A 13,970-nucleotide genomic window follows, 5' to 3' on the forward strand; every position below is an offset into this window, starting at 1 on the left:
AATCTTTATTGGCTTCTTTCTTGACTATGCATCACCTTCATCCTCATTCACATATTTTGTATTCCTATTCATCCAACGAGATTTACCGAAAATATGACAAGACTGTTGGTTTTTTTTATCACCCCAATACAACATGCAGTCATTTGGGCAACTATAAATTTTGTCGTACGAAAGGCCTAAATCTTTTATCAGTTTCTTCATATCTTTGCATGAATGAGAGATTTTTGCAAACGGAAACATATCTCTCAAAAACTCTAACAGTAGTGTCAAAGAGTTTCCGGTCCACCCTCCCAAACATTTTAAGTGAAAAAGACGAATGCAGAAGGACGATTTTGAAATTTTTGATCTCTCATAAAGTTTTTCATTCATTTCATTATGTAACTTGTAGAACTTCGTCGCTTCTCCATTTGGCTCTTCATCAGGTACACTTCTTATCGTAAGCATTTCCACCAATATTTCAATCATTGGATGCAATAATTTCAAGTGGAAATGATTGTAAACCATGACTGCGCATATTAAATGCATACTACAACATACCTTCGATGTCATCTTCTCTAACAGATTGGTGGTAAGCATTATGAGGATAAGCCGGATTAATCATTGAAGAGGTTTTACGAGGTGTACACTCTTCATGGAAAACTCATTTTTTATTCCCCCAAATAAAGCCATCAGCAATTAGATGTTCATATACAACTTCACGAATATGTCAATTAATGTTGCCACACTTCTTACATGGGCAAAGAATCATATTCTCTTGGCTTGCATTTTGAAATGTAAAATTTAGAAAAGTTTGTACTCCATTTCGATAGTTGTTGCTTACCCTTGACAAATTCATCCAACTCTTATCCATTTCGTAGTTCTTGAAGCCTAAAGTTGACAATCAATTACGGTTACTTAAGTGTTCTAAATTGATTTAAATCATGTCATTGTATTAAAATAGATAACGTCGAAACCATTTTTTTGAAAAGGGCGTTGACTTATTTTAAAAACGAAAATAGAGTCACCACCAATCCCTTTTTTTATGAGGTGTGATCGGATCACCTCGTAATTTGGTCGTTTTAAATAAAATATTTCAATTTATTAAAATAAACAACTTTGGTCTACGAAAATTGAGAAAACGGGTCCAAGAGTCGGTTACGTGCGAGGAAGGATTAGCACCCTCGTCTTGATATTGAAAGTTGAAATTTTAAAAAAGTTTTAAAAATACGATCCATTTTTATTAGCATTTATTTTTAAAAAAATGTTTGAATTAAAATGAAACAAGCATCAAAGGTCCTTTCGTCCCGATATAACAAAATGCCACATCCCGTAAGTTAGGATGTGACGTTTGAATCATCGGGAATAAGTTTGCCTTTAATTTTTATCGAAAATTTGTGTATTTTGAAATCTAAAAGGATATTTGGCTTTTTTAGGTTTAACAAGAAAATCAAAACCCCTTAAGTTAGGGTATGATTTCTTGAATTCCCGAAACGGGAAATATTGCCTTACTTTGAAGATTTTTCTTTTTGAATAAAAATGAGTGCGACATTTAGCAATGCGTGTTTATTTTGTTTAGAATAAAGTAACGATCTAATTGAATAAATACATTGGAGCTTAATACATGATGCGATGACATGAAATAAAATATAGTTATGAGCATGGAACACTAACAAATGAATACAATATTATACAAGTGAATTACAATGATATGAAAATTCGAATGAATGAATTATAATACGCACAATGGCAATAATCACATAACATATGCCACCTAAATTCCAACATTAATAATTAAAGAAAAATGAAATGAATAATATGAACAATTAAAATAAACAAGACAATTCTAAACGAATAACATGTAGGAAAAACAAGTTTGAAATAGATACTATGGAAAACAATTTAAAGTAAATGGTACAAAATAATTTAAAATCATTAATATACAAGATAACAAAATAATATATATAGGGCAACTTAAAATAATAATTTATAAAATAATTTAAAATAACATATAAAAGTTTAGAATAAATAATATTGTGAAAAATAAATTTAAAATGAATAACATATAAAATATATGTATAAAAATTAATAGAAGTAATATACTAAATCTTAAAATTAATAATAATAAAAGGTTTATAATAAATAATAAAAGAGAATTTAAAATAGTTAACATATGAAACCGTATTACTAAATAACATTTAAAAATTTAAAATAGATAATATATATATAATAGTTTAAGATAAATAACATATACGAAAAATATTTAAAATAAAAAAATATATATATATATATGTCGAAACCCTTTTTTTATTTTAAAAGCAATGGGGATCCACTTTTTAAAACCGAGTGTGGAGTCGCCACCAATATTTTTATTTAGGTGTGATTGGATCACCTAATAAGACATTTTAAATCAATTTTGGTCTACATAAATTCAAAAACGGGTTCGGGAGTCGATTACGTATGAGGAAGGGTTAGCACCCTCACTACGCCCAAAAATTGGTACCAAATTGATTTGATGCTATCTTTATATCAAAGATTTTAAGAAGAAAGATCTTTTAAAGCATGATTCTTTAAAATGTTTGAAATAATTTAAATTAGTAGTCACAAATCTCTCGTTTTAAAGATATGCAGTATCATACCCAGTACGATTGGATACAATCCTTTATACATTTAAAGACAATTGATTTTTTGACTTTTGAAAATTTGTACACTAAAAAAAGGTTATTCAAATATTTAGTTCACCGAAAAATCATACCCAGTACAATTGAGTACCATTTTCCGAATTCCCCAAATATTGAATATTGTCTTATTTCTGAATTTTTGAATGATAAAGAAAATTGGAAGTTTGCTTAAAACGTGTTTATCCTTTTTAAAATGTAATGCTTAATGAGTTGTATCAAAACGTTTGTATGAGAAAGAATTTATGAACATGAAATATAAGTCACATCAAGTCGCAATTAACAAATTCACAATTATGTATTGCTATTCTAAGTAAAATGTGACAAACTCTTAACCATGGATGATGAACAATCAATAAAATGATATACAACAATAATTCACATGACATAATATAAAATTATCCATAAAATATGTACAAAATAAAATGGAATTAGAAGTCAATGCGGTGAAACAATTTTAAAATAATAAAGAACTAATGAATTAATTAATTGATGAATTTATAACTTATTTGTAAAAAATAAAGTAGAGATATATACATAATGATTAAAATATGTGTTATAAAATGAATATTTTAAATCAAATAATATACAAAATATTAAAGAATATTGGTTTAAAATTGACAATTTACATACAATGAAAGAGAATTTTATTTATATATAAAAATACGAAAAGATAATAAAAATATATAATGAAACATAATCTAAAAAAATAAATCTACAAATCATATACAAATTTAGAAATAATTATTTATAAAAATAACATGGAAATGCCTACATGATTAAATTAATTTTGCTATATATGTACAGATATATAAAGAAACATTAAAATGAAATACTAACTAATATATTAAAAGAATATAATATAAAGAATTTCCGAACAATAATTTTATAAACAAAAGAAAAATGATTTTTAAAATAATGATTTAACCATTAAAAAAATATATGCAAAAATATTTAAATGAGACATTACATAATAGTTAAAATAATATAATATAAATACAAGACTCAAGATAATAATTTTATAAAATAAAGTATTAAAATAATTTGACACACATAAAAAAACTAAATGGATTTTCAAAATTCATAATAAATAGAAGATTCAATTTAAAATAATATAGGTACAAGTATAGAAAAAGATTTGAGTTAAATGCTATGCAAAGTATTAAAATCTATAATATAAAAACTACAACCTAATTACAAATAAAACACAAAAAAAAAAAAAAAATATTAACACAGATCAAATAAAAAAAATGAATTTTAAATAATAAGCATTATAAGTTAAAATCTCAATAAAAATAATACATGTACAAATACATATAGAACATTTAAAGAAATATTGTACAAATGTTAAAATAATTTGATATAAAAAACTTTACAATAAAAACAAAATAAATTTATCAAGGTAATTTAAAATGTATAGAAGAAATAAAAGATGAATGCCAAATGTATTTTAAAAATGAACTATATAAATTAAAATGAGAAAAGATCTTAATTGAAACAAAATCAAACTTAAAAGGATTAATTAATAAAGAAAATAAGCTTTTGAAACCGAAATAGGGACTAAAATGGAGTGCACGCGAATGTGAGAGGATTGAACAAGATAAATGCTCCAAATATCAATATGCAACGTAAATTCTAAGGAAATTTTTTTTTGAAACAACTAAAATGTGAATAAGGACCAATTAAAAATTCAGCGCGAAGGTAAGGGACCATCCGCGCAAATTAACCATTTGAAGTACCAAAGCAAGGATCCAGCCTATGGATCAGGTTTGCCCATGCAGATCTCCCCCACTTACACTGCACCATTTTGAATTCTGCACAAAAATCAAGCCTAAAAAAACTTAAGATCAAGCACTTGGCCACTTTATCAAAATCAAAATAAAGAAGAAAAAACAAACGCTTCCACTCGACTGAACCAAAATCTCTCATTCGAACCCCTTTTCTCTTCTCGACGGATCGTGTTATGTAATGGCCAATCAAGGCCCTATTCAACCAAAGGTTCGCGAGTTTCGCTCACTAGCCTTAGAATCGTCACCTAACTTCGATTGCGACGAATCAAGTGAGAATTCGAAGGAGCCAACTCTCTGGTGAGTCATTTTCTCTTTTCTGATTTTTGTTTTTATATGTAGTAACAAAGATTTGTGAAATAGGAGCAGAATCAAAAAGAAAGAAATAATCTAAAATCACCTTAGTTTTTCCTCGCTTTTTCCTTCTATTTTCATATTCCCCCCATACAAATTACATTCGGTCTTTATTTATAGCCGAATAAAGAGAAAAATAGAAAATCAAAGAAATTCCCTAGATCTTTCTATTAATTCGCTACCCATTTGCTGTAAATTTGCTGTGTTGTTGCGCCCCTCTTGCTGTGGCTTGTGGTTTGTTAATTTGTTACAGGTACAGAAGGAGCCAGTTGGAGGTGGTGACACACGTGGGATGAGGTGTAGGACTGGCCCAGAGACAGCAGCAGTGCTGGAGGCTGCTGGAAGTTGCTGCGGCACTGATGATCTAGGTTTCTGCCGAAAATTCCATAGGGGTTTTGGGCCCGGGGTATTTTGGGTTATTTGGGTTAATTGGGTTAGGTTTAGTTTAGGTAAATAGATTATAATTTAGACTATAATTTGTATAAAGACTGTATTTGGACTTTGATTTTGGATTTATTATTTTTTTGTTTTTTTTTGTTTTGGTTTTGGTGTAAGCCCAGGCACAAATTGGGTCTTACAGCTGCCCCTCTTTGCTCATTGTCGTGTAACGAAAATAGAGCAAAGACTTTAAATAGGGCCAATTTTGCCCGATTTTGTTGAATCTTGACTATAACTCTAGGGAAATAGGATCGGTGACTTAAATCTGCTCCATTGCTAGCACATGGAGATAAGATTTGCCATCTTCAATCTATTCCGCAACTGCTTTAAGGAAATAGATCTTCAATCTTCAGTCTGCTTCCTTGCTACCTCAGGAAGATAAGACTAAAATCGCCAACCTGCTCTCTTGCTACCTCAGAGAGATAAGGCTAGTGGTAAAATCTGCTCCATTGCCGATACATGGAGATAAGATTCACCATCTTCGATTTACTCCGCTGCAACTTAGGGAGATAAGATCTTCGATCTTCAGTCTGCTTTCTTGCTACCTCAGAAAGATAATACTCAATCTTCAACCTGCTCTCTTGCTACCTTAGAGAAATAAGTCTTCAGGCTTAAATCCACTCCATTACTGATACATAGAGATAAGATTTGCCTCTTCCAATCTTCAATCTTCAGTCTACTTCCTTGCTACCTCGGGAAGATAAGACTACCATCTTCAACCTGCTCTCTTACTTCCTCAGAGAGATAAGGCCAGTGGCTAAAATTTGCTCTATTGCCTGTACATGGATATAAGATTAGCCATCTGCGAAGATCTGCTCCGCTGCAACTCAGAGAGATAAGTCTGGTGGTAAAATCTGCTCCATTGCCGATACATGGAGATAAGATTCACCATCTTCGATCTGCTCCGCTCAGAGAGATAAGGCTGGTGGCTTAAATCTGCCCCATTACCGATACATGGAGATAAGATTAGTCATCTGTGAAGATCTGCTCCGCTGCAACTTCAGGGAGATAAAATCTTCAGTCTGCTTCCTTGCTACCTCAGGAATATAAGACTCATTCTTTAACCTGCTCTCTTGCTACCTCAGAGAGATAAGGCTTGTGGTAAAATCTGCTCCATTGCCGATACATGGAGATAAGATTCACCATTTTCGATCTGCTCACTGCAACTTCAGGGAGATAAGATCTTCAATCTTCAGTTTACTCCACTGCAACCTCAGGGAGATAAGACTTGTTATGATCTGCTTTACTGCAACTGACACTTCAACCTGCTCCACTGCAACTTCAGGGAGATAAGGTTTGTAATCTTCGATCCATTCCGCTGCAACTTCAGGGATATAAGATCTGACTTCACCGATATTACTACACCATCCTCTTGGACATGTCCTGTAGACTCGGTTTCATGTATCATGCTTATGCCAAATAATTAGAATGTTATGATCAAAATGAATCAAATGCTCCTAACTAGATGTGATGCTTATGTCAAATAATTAGGATACTATGAACGAAATGAATCAAATGCTCCTAATTAGATGTGTTATGAATGATATATGAATGCAAAAAATGGAAATGATCTTTTTTTTTAAATGATCTTTTTTAAAAGCTCAAGGTATCATCGTTCATTATTCACCAATGCACTATCACTGATTTATTATGCTGCCATCCTGTTCGGCTAGTATTCTTGACAGAAAACCCAAAGAAACAATCACATTCTACTCAGCAAGCTTGCCCCGCCGTAATTCGAGAGTCCCTTACACTGTAATTCCTGGGACATAAAGTTTGAACTTCCCACTGCAACCTCAGGGGAATAATCATTTGATTTCTTTTATCCATCCTGTAACCATTCAGAGGTATAGAATTTGCATTATCTTCAATCAATTTGACCTGTTACACCATTCCTTGGGTGTAATGAACAGATGTATATGTCAGATATCTGCATGAATACAGAATACCATTTTTTCAAGAATAACCCCATTGCTCATTCTTTGCCGGGATTATAACACCAATTAATATCTTTGACAAAAAATCCAAAGAAATAATCTCAATTTGGGCTTTAAATATTTTCAACCCTTAAGCTTGGTGAGTTTTAAACAATAGTCCTATTTCAGGCTCCTGTATTATTTAGAAACTCCCTAAAGCAATATGCGAAACTTCCTTTTTGAAAGTATTATTAGTCCAAAAATCATTATTTCAATGCAAAATGCTCGAAAAAGATCATAACCATGGACAAGAAAGGAATTAATTGAGAATATAGCTCGAAACAAATGAGCAAATGCAACCAAGAAAGAAACTTATTGGGACGTGACCTGAAAAGAATAAAATAATCAAAGATAACCAAAAAATGGGTAAAAATGGAAAGCTAGATGCCCCAGATATCGTAGCTTGAGCTTCTCTGTACCAACTTCTTGAGGACCATTCTGAGCTCAATTTGTGTTTATGGGATCCGGAGTACTTTGTCAATGCCCCAAGACGTAACATTCTTCTTTCATTGTTAATTCAGACATAGCAAGACTATTGTATGTCCTACTTTGATCCAAATTTGAGCCGCCTTTTTCGAGTTTTCAACTCAAATCCCTTTTGTTCTCAAAGCGCCCTTTGCGGGTTTTCGCCCTGGCCTCTCCTTTTCTTTCTTTTTTTTTAATTTTTTTATTATTTTTTTATTAATTTCTCTTTTTTCTTTAATTTTGATTTTTTTTTGGATTTTTTTTTAAAGTCTCAAGGCGCCCTTTGTAGGTTTTCACCTTGGCCTCTCCCATAGAACACTCTTTGACTGTATTTTGAATTCTCCGAACTAGGCAAATGTTTTGAGTGGGCTAGGGTTGATTTGTTTTGGGCTTTGTAATTAGGTTTGGGTAGTTTTTTTTTATTTGGGCTATGCATGTTGTAAATTGGGCCCTGATATTTGTAAAAATGGACTGCAAATTTTGGACCTTTATTATTTATTTGTTTGGGTTTTATTTATTAACTAGGCCAGGCCAAAATTGGCCTATTATAGATAATACATATTAAGTATCAAGTATCTAATGAGTGTAAACTAACTCAGGTAAGTTGTTTATTTATAAGTATAATTAAGAGTAAGGAAAAACAATAGTGTTGCCCAAATTTCTTTCAGTTTTATATATTTTGATCCAAAGTTTTATGTATTATGATATGATATATATTTATGTATTATGTCGATTATGTAAGTTATGATCCAAAGTTATGATACTATATATATTTATGTATTATGTAAGTTATGTAAGTTATGATATAATATATATTTATGTAAGTTATGATCCAAAGTTTTTTTTTTTATACTTTAAATGTTTATGAAAGCTATGATTATCATCTTTAAATTTTAACTTCAAATTTTAACCATTTAATTATACTCTTTTAATTTATAAATTTGTGTTTTTATCACCTTAATGTTTACTATACTTAAAAAACAAAAATTAACAAATTGATAATTATATGGTAATAAAGTTAATATTTGTTAATTTTTATTTATTTTGAGTTAATATTTAATTTAAATTCCATGAACTTTTTAATTTTATACTACACATTAAAATCGACCAATTTATTTTTATGATAATATTTATGAAAAATATTAAAATAATTTTAACATTAAGATAAATATTATTTTCCTTTAAAAATTTATTTTAATTAAATAATATTTATTTCTATGATAAATATTATATTATGTTTTATTTTTGAAATTTGAACTTTAGACTATATACTTTTAAGGATAAATAAAAAATATTATTTAAATAAAATTTTTATGAAAATTTTAAAAATTAATGAATTTAAATTTAGAATTTAAAATAATAAATTAATAACACAATTAAAATCCAAAAGTTAGAACTCAAGTTATGTTAAATTTTAAAATAAAAATAAAAATTTAGAATCAAAACTAGAATAAATAATAAAAATTAAATTAAATATAAAGATATCAGTAAAATAAGATATTATAATGAGTAATATACTACTCTTTTAATGTCACATTTCCACAACCTATTAGTAATATATATATCCAGCCAAGAAAGCCACAAGATAGCCAACTTCCATTTCCAAGACTTAAAATGTTCATATATCATATGCAAAATGCTGTCTCTCTACCATTCGACTATACAAGTACCAAAAGAAACTGCTAGAATATATAAAATCATAAAGATAGAAAAGAAAGCAAACATTTTTGAAAGATTTCAAGAGAGCTTTGAATAAAATTGTATTTCTCTTATTAACTAAAGAATTGAACTTAAATAGAGAAAAAAAGTCCTAATCCTAATTGGGAAAATAGTTCCATTATTCTAATAAACTACTAAAACATAAAAAGAAAATAATTCCCTTATTCTAGTAAACTACTAAAAGATAAAATAAAAATATTTCTAGAATATGAATAAAACTTATCTATCCAAATAAGATTTATCTACCTAAATAAATTTAAAATATATACATATTTCAACACCCTCCCTCAAGTTGGTGCATATATATCAATCATGCCCAACTTGCTTACAAGAAAATCAAAGCTTGTCTTAGAGAGTCCTTTGGTGAGTATGTCAGCAATCTGTTGTTTTGAAGGAACAAACGGCATGCACACTTGGCCTTCTTCAATCTTTTCCTTGATAAAGTGTCTATCAATCTCAACATGTTTAGTTCTGTCATGTTGGATTGGGTTGTGAACAATGCTAATGGCAGCTTTGCTATCACAGTACAACTTCATTGGTGAAGTTATTGGTTTCCTCAACTCTTCCATAATTCTTTTTAACCACACCATTTCACAAATTCCTTGAGCCATTGATCTAAACTCAGCCTCTGCACTACTTCTTGCTACAGCAGTTTGTTTTTTGCTTCACCAAGTCACAAGGTTTCCCAAACAAATGTACAGATCCGATGTAGATCTTACATGCATTATTGAGCCCCTAATCTGCATCTATATAAGCTTCAATTCCTCTTTGTTCGGATTTCTTGAAGAATAAGCCCTTTCCTTGAACTCTTCAAGTATCTTAGAATTCAAACACTACTTCTTCATGTTCCTCCATTGGGAGTGCATAAATTGACTCACTAAGCTTCTTGCAAAAGCTATGTCGGCTTTGTATGTGATAAGTAAATTAACTTACCAACTAATCTTTGGTACTGCCCTTTATCAACTAATCGACCTTCTTTATTTTCAAATTTTACATTTGGATCAATTGGTGTCACCGGGCGGCAACCACTCATCCCAGCCTCTTTTAAAAGATCAATCACATATTTTTTCTGAGAGACCACAAGACCCTTCTTTGATCGAGCAACTTCCATTCCAAGAAAGTATTTTAAAGGACCCAAGTCTTTGATCTCAAACTCCAATGCTAGATGCTCCTTGAGACGTCTTATTTCATCCACATCATCTCCTGTAAGAATGATATCATCGACATAAACTATAATAACAGCTATTCTACCTTTTTTGTGAATATCGATAGAACATTGTGTGATCAGCTTGCCCTTGTGAGTAACCTTGTTTTTTAACAACTTGAGTGAATCGTTCAAACCAAGCTCGAGGAGACTACTTCAGACCGTATAAAGATTTCTTGAGTTTACATACTCGAGTTCCAAATTTTTCTTCAAAACCTGGAGGAGGATCCATGTAAACTTCTTCTTCAAGTTTTCCAATTAGGAAAGCATTCTTCACATCTAGCTGCTGTAAAGACCAATCAAGATTAACAGCAATTGATAAAAGAACTCTGACGGAATTTAATTTGGCCACTGGAGCAAATGTTTCAAGATAATCTATCCCGTATGTTTGAGTGTACCCTTTTGCTACCAACCGGGCTTTGTATCTATCTAAAGATCCATCTAGTTTGAATTTGGTTGTGAACACCCATTTACAGCCCACTGTTTTTTTCCCTACAGGTAATTCCATTGTTTCCTATGTACCTGTTTTTTCAAGAGCACGCATCTCCTCTAAAATAGCCTTCTTCCACTCAGGAACCTGTAAAGCATCTTTCACATTTTTTGGTATTTGGACAGTATCAAGACACGAAACAAAGGTTGAGAATGTCGAAGATAAGGCTTTATAGGATACAAAGTTAGACATGGGATATTTGACAATATTTCTAACACCTTTTCTTTTGGCAATTAGAATATCTAAATCAGAAAATTCATTGGCTGGATTATGAGCTTTACCTGGGCTTTTGACAGGATCTTGCGGGTCGGATTCTTGGTGATGAATCTGGTGGATTACACTTTCTTGATTTCGATTTCTTCTTGAGTAAACAATTAACTCCTTTGTTTGTTCTTTATTTTCATGATCAGACTCTACACATTCATCCTCCTTTTCATTAACATTAACATCATTAATTTTTGTGTTAATTATAAATTCGCCTTCCCCATTATTAGAATCCCTATGTTGTATATTCCTAGTCTCTTCTTGATCAATTATAGAATCTTCTTTAGTATAATTCCCTCCCTGAAGATTAGAATCAAAATAAGATTGTGTTTCAACAAATGTGACATCCATGGTAACTATAATCTTCCTATCAATTGGATCATAACATTTGTAACCCTTTTTATTAGAAGCATAACCAACAAAGACACATTTTTTTTCTCTAAGATCTAGTTTACCTTGGTTGTGAAGATGAACAAAAACACTACACCCAAAAACTCGGAGGGATAAATCTGTAATCAATTTAGAGTTAGGAAAGTTATCTTTAAAGAGACTAAAAGGAATTCTATAATTTAGAATTTTACTGGGCATTCTATTAATATGATATGTAGCTGTTAACAAGGCTTCGCCCCAAATATAACGTGGTACTTGACTAGTGAACATCAAGGCTCTAGTTACTTCCAAAAGATGTCAGTTTTTTCTTTCTACAATCCCATTTTGTTGTGGTGTATTTGTACAAGAACTTTGGTGGACTATTCCATGTTTGGTTAAGAAAATACCTAATTGGTCGCTAAAAAATTCCCCACCATTGTCAGTTCGAAATACTTCTATTTTCACACCAAATTGTGTTTTCACCATAGCATAAAAAGACTGAAACACATTTTTAACTTCGGACTTATCTTTTAATAAAAACACCCAACAAAGTCGAGTATGATCATCAATAAATGTGACAAACCAACGTTTTCCTGAAAAAGTCGAGACTCTTAAAGGTCCCCAAACATCACTATGAATTAACGAAAAAGGTTTGGAGGCTTTATATTTTTGAGGTGGAAAGAATGACTGATGATGTTTAGCCAATTCACAAAATTCACAATGATATAAAGGACTTTTATTTTTAAATAGATTAGGTAACAAATATCTTAAATAATAAAAATTAGGATGTCCAAGCCTATAATGCCAAGTCATAACCTTATCAAAATCAGAAACAGAATTTAACCATAAAGTAGTTGTTGGTTGACTTAGATGGTCGTCTTCAATAAAGTAAATTCCACCAAATTCTTTAGCATTGCCAATCATCCTCCCCGAGACCATGTCCTGAAACTTACACATAGAGGAGTCAAATATAACATGACAATTTGAGGACTGGGATAATTTACTGACCGATATGAGATTACAAGCTAGATTTGGCACATGTAAAACATCATGTAAAGCCAAGGAAGATGAAATTTTAACAGTACCTTTCCCGGCTATTGCCGAGAAGGACCCATCTGCTACTTTGATCTTTTTGTTTCCTGCGCAAGGTGTGTAAGTTGAAAAAAGAAAATGACTGCTAGTCATGTGATCACTAGCTCCAGAATCAACGATCCATGTGTTTGTTTTACAAGGCTTGACACTGAAAAAAATAGAAAAATCAGTACTTGATTGGGCAAAAGAGGAAGAAGGATTATTGGATGAGTTAGGAATAGAAGAATTCATCCGAAAGTGTGGTGATTGAAAAAACTTGTGTAGATGCTCTAATTGTTCCTTAGTGAATGGAGACCCTTCCAGAGAACTTTGGCCCTCATAATTTCCATTAGTTGTTTGGAAAGCTCTGCTATCCCCTGATTGTGAACCACGACCATTGCCATTCTTTTTCCTTCCATTTGTCGGTTTCCCATAGAGCTTCCAACACGTTTCACGAGTGTGCCAATATTTTTTGTAGTGATCGCACCAAGGTTTTTTCTTTTTTTCACTATCATCATTATTTTTAATAGTTACAAGAGCAGAATTATCATTATTAGCTTCAAACCCTGGCTTTAACATTACTTTTCTCCTTGTCTCCTCTCTTCTAACCTCAGAAAAAATCTCACGAAGTTTTGGAAGCGATTTTTTCCCTAGGATCCGAGATCTCACTTCATCAAATTCTTTATTTAAACCAGCCAGAAACAAATAAGCTCTTTCATTCTCTTCTTTTTTCATAGCTTTTACACCATCTCCGGGACACTCCCATTCATCATTATAACACTGATCCAGTTCTTGCCAAAGAGACATCATCTCATTATAAAAAAGAGTAACTTCTTTTTCCCTTACCTAGCTTTTCACGCTTTATTTTTAACTCAAAAATCATGAAGCGTTTTCTAAATCTGAATAGGTGTCTTTCACGGCGTCCCAAACATCTTTAGCAGTTGGGAGAAAAAGAAAAGGTTTACCTATGGAAGCTTCCATGGAATTAATAAGCCACGCAATTACCATAGAATTTTCTGACCTCCACTTGCTCATCTTTGGATCACCCACCTGTGGTTGCTCAACTTCTCCATTTAAATGACCTAGCTCGCCGCGCCCATCAATTGTTAATTTTACGGACTGCGACCATTCCAGATAATTCTTGCCATTCAACTTGTGAGATGTCAGTTGAAAAGAAAG

This window comes from Gossypium arboreum, chromosome 12 (assembly GCF_025698485.1).
Source record: "Gossypium arboreum isolate Shixiya-1 chromosome 12, ASM2569848v2, whole genome shotgun sequence".
NCBI classification, from domain to species: Eukaryota; Viridiplantae; Streptophyta; class Magnoliopsida; order Malvales; family Malvaceae; genus Gossypium; species Gossypium arboreum.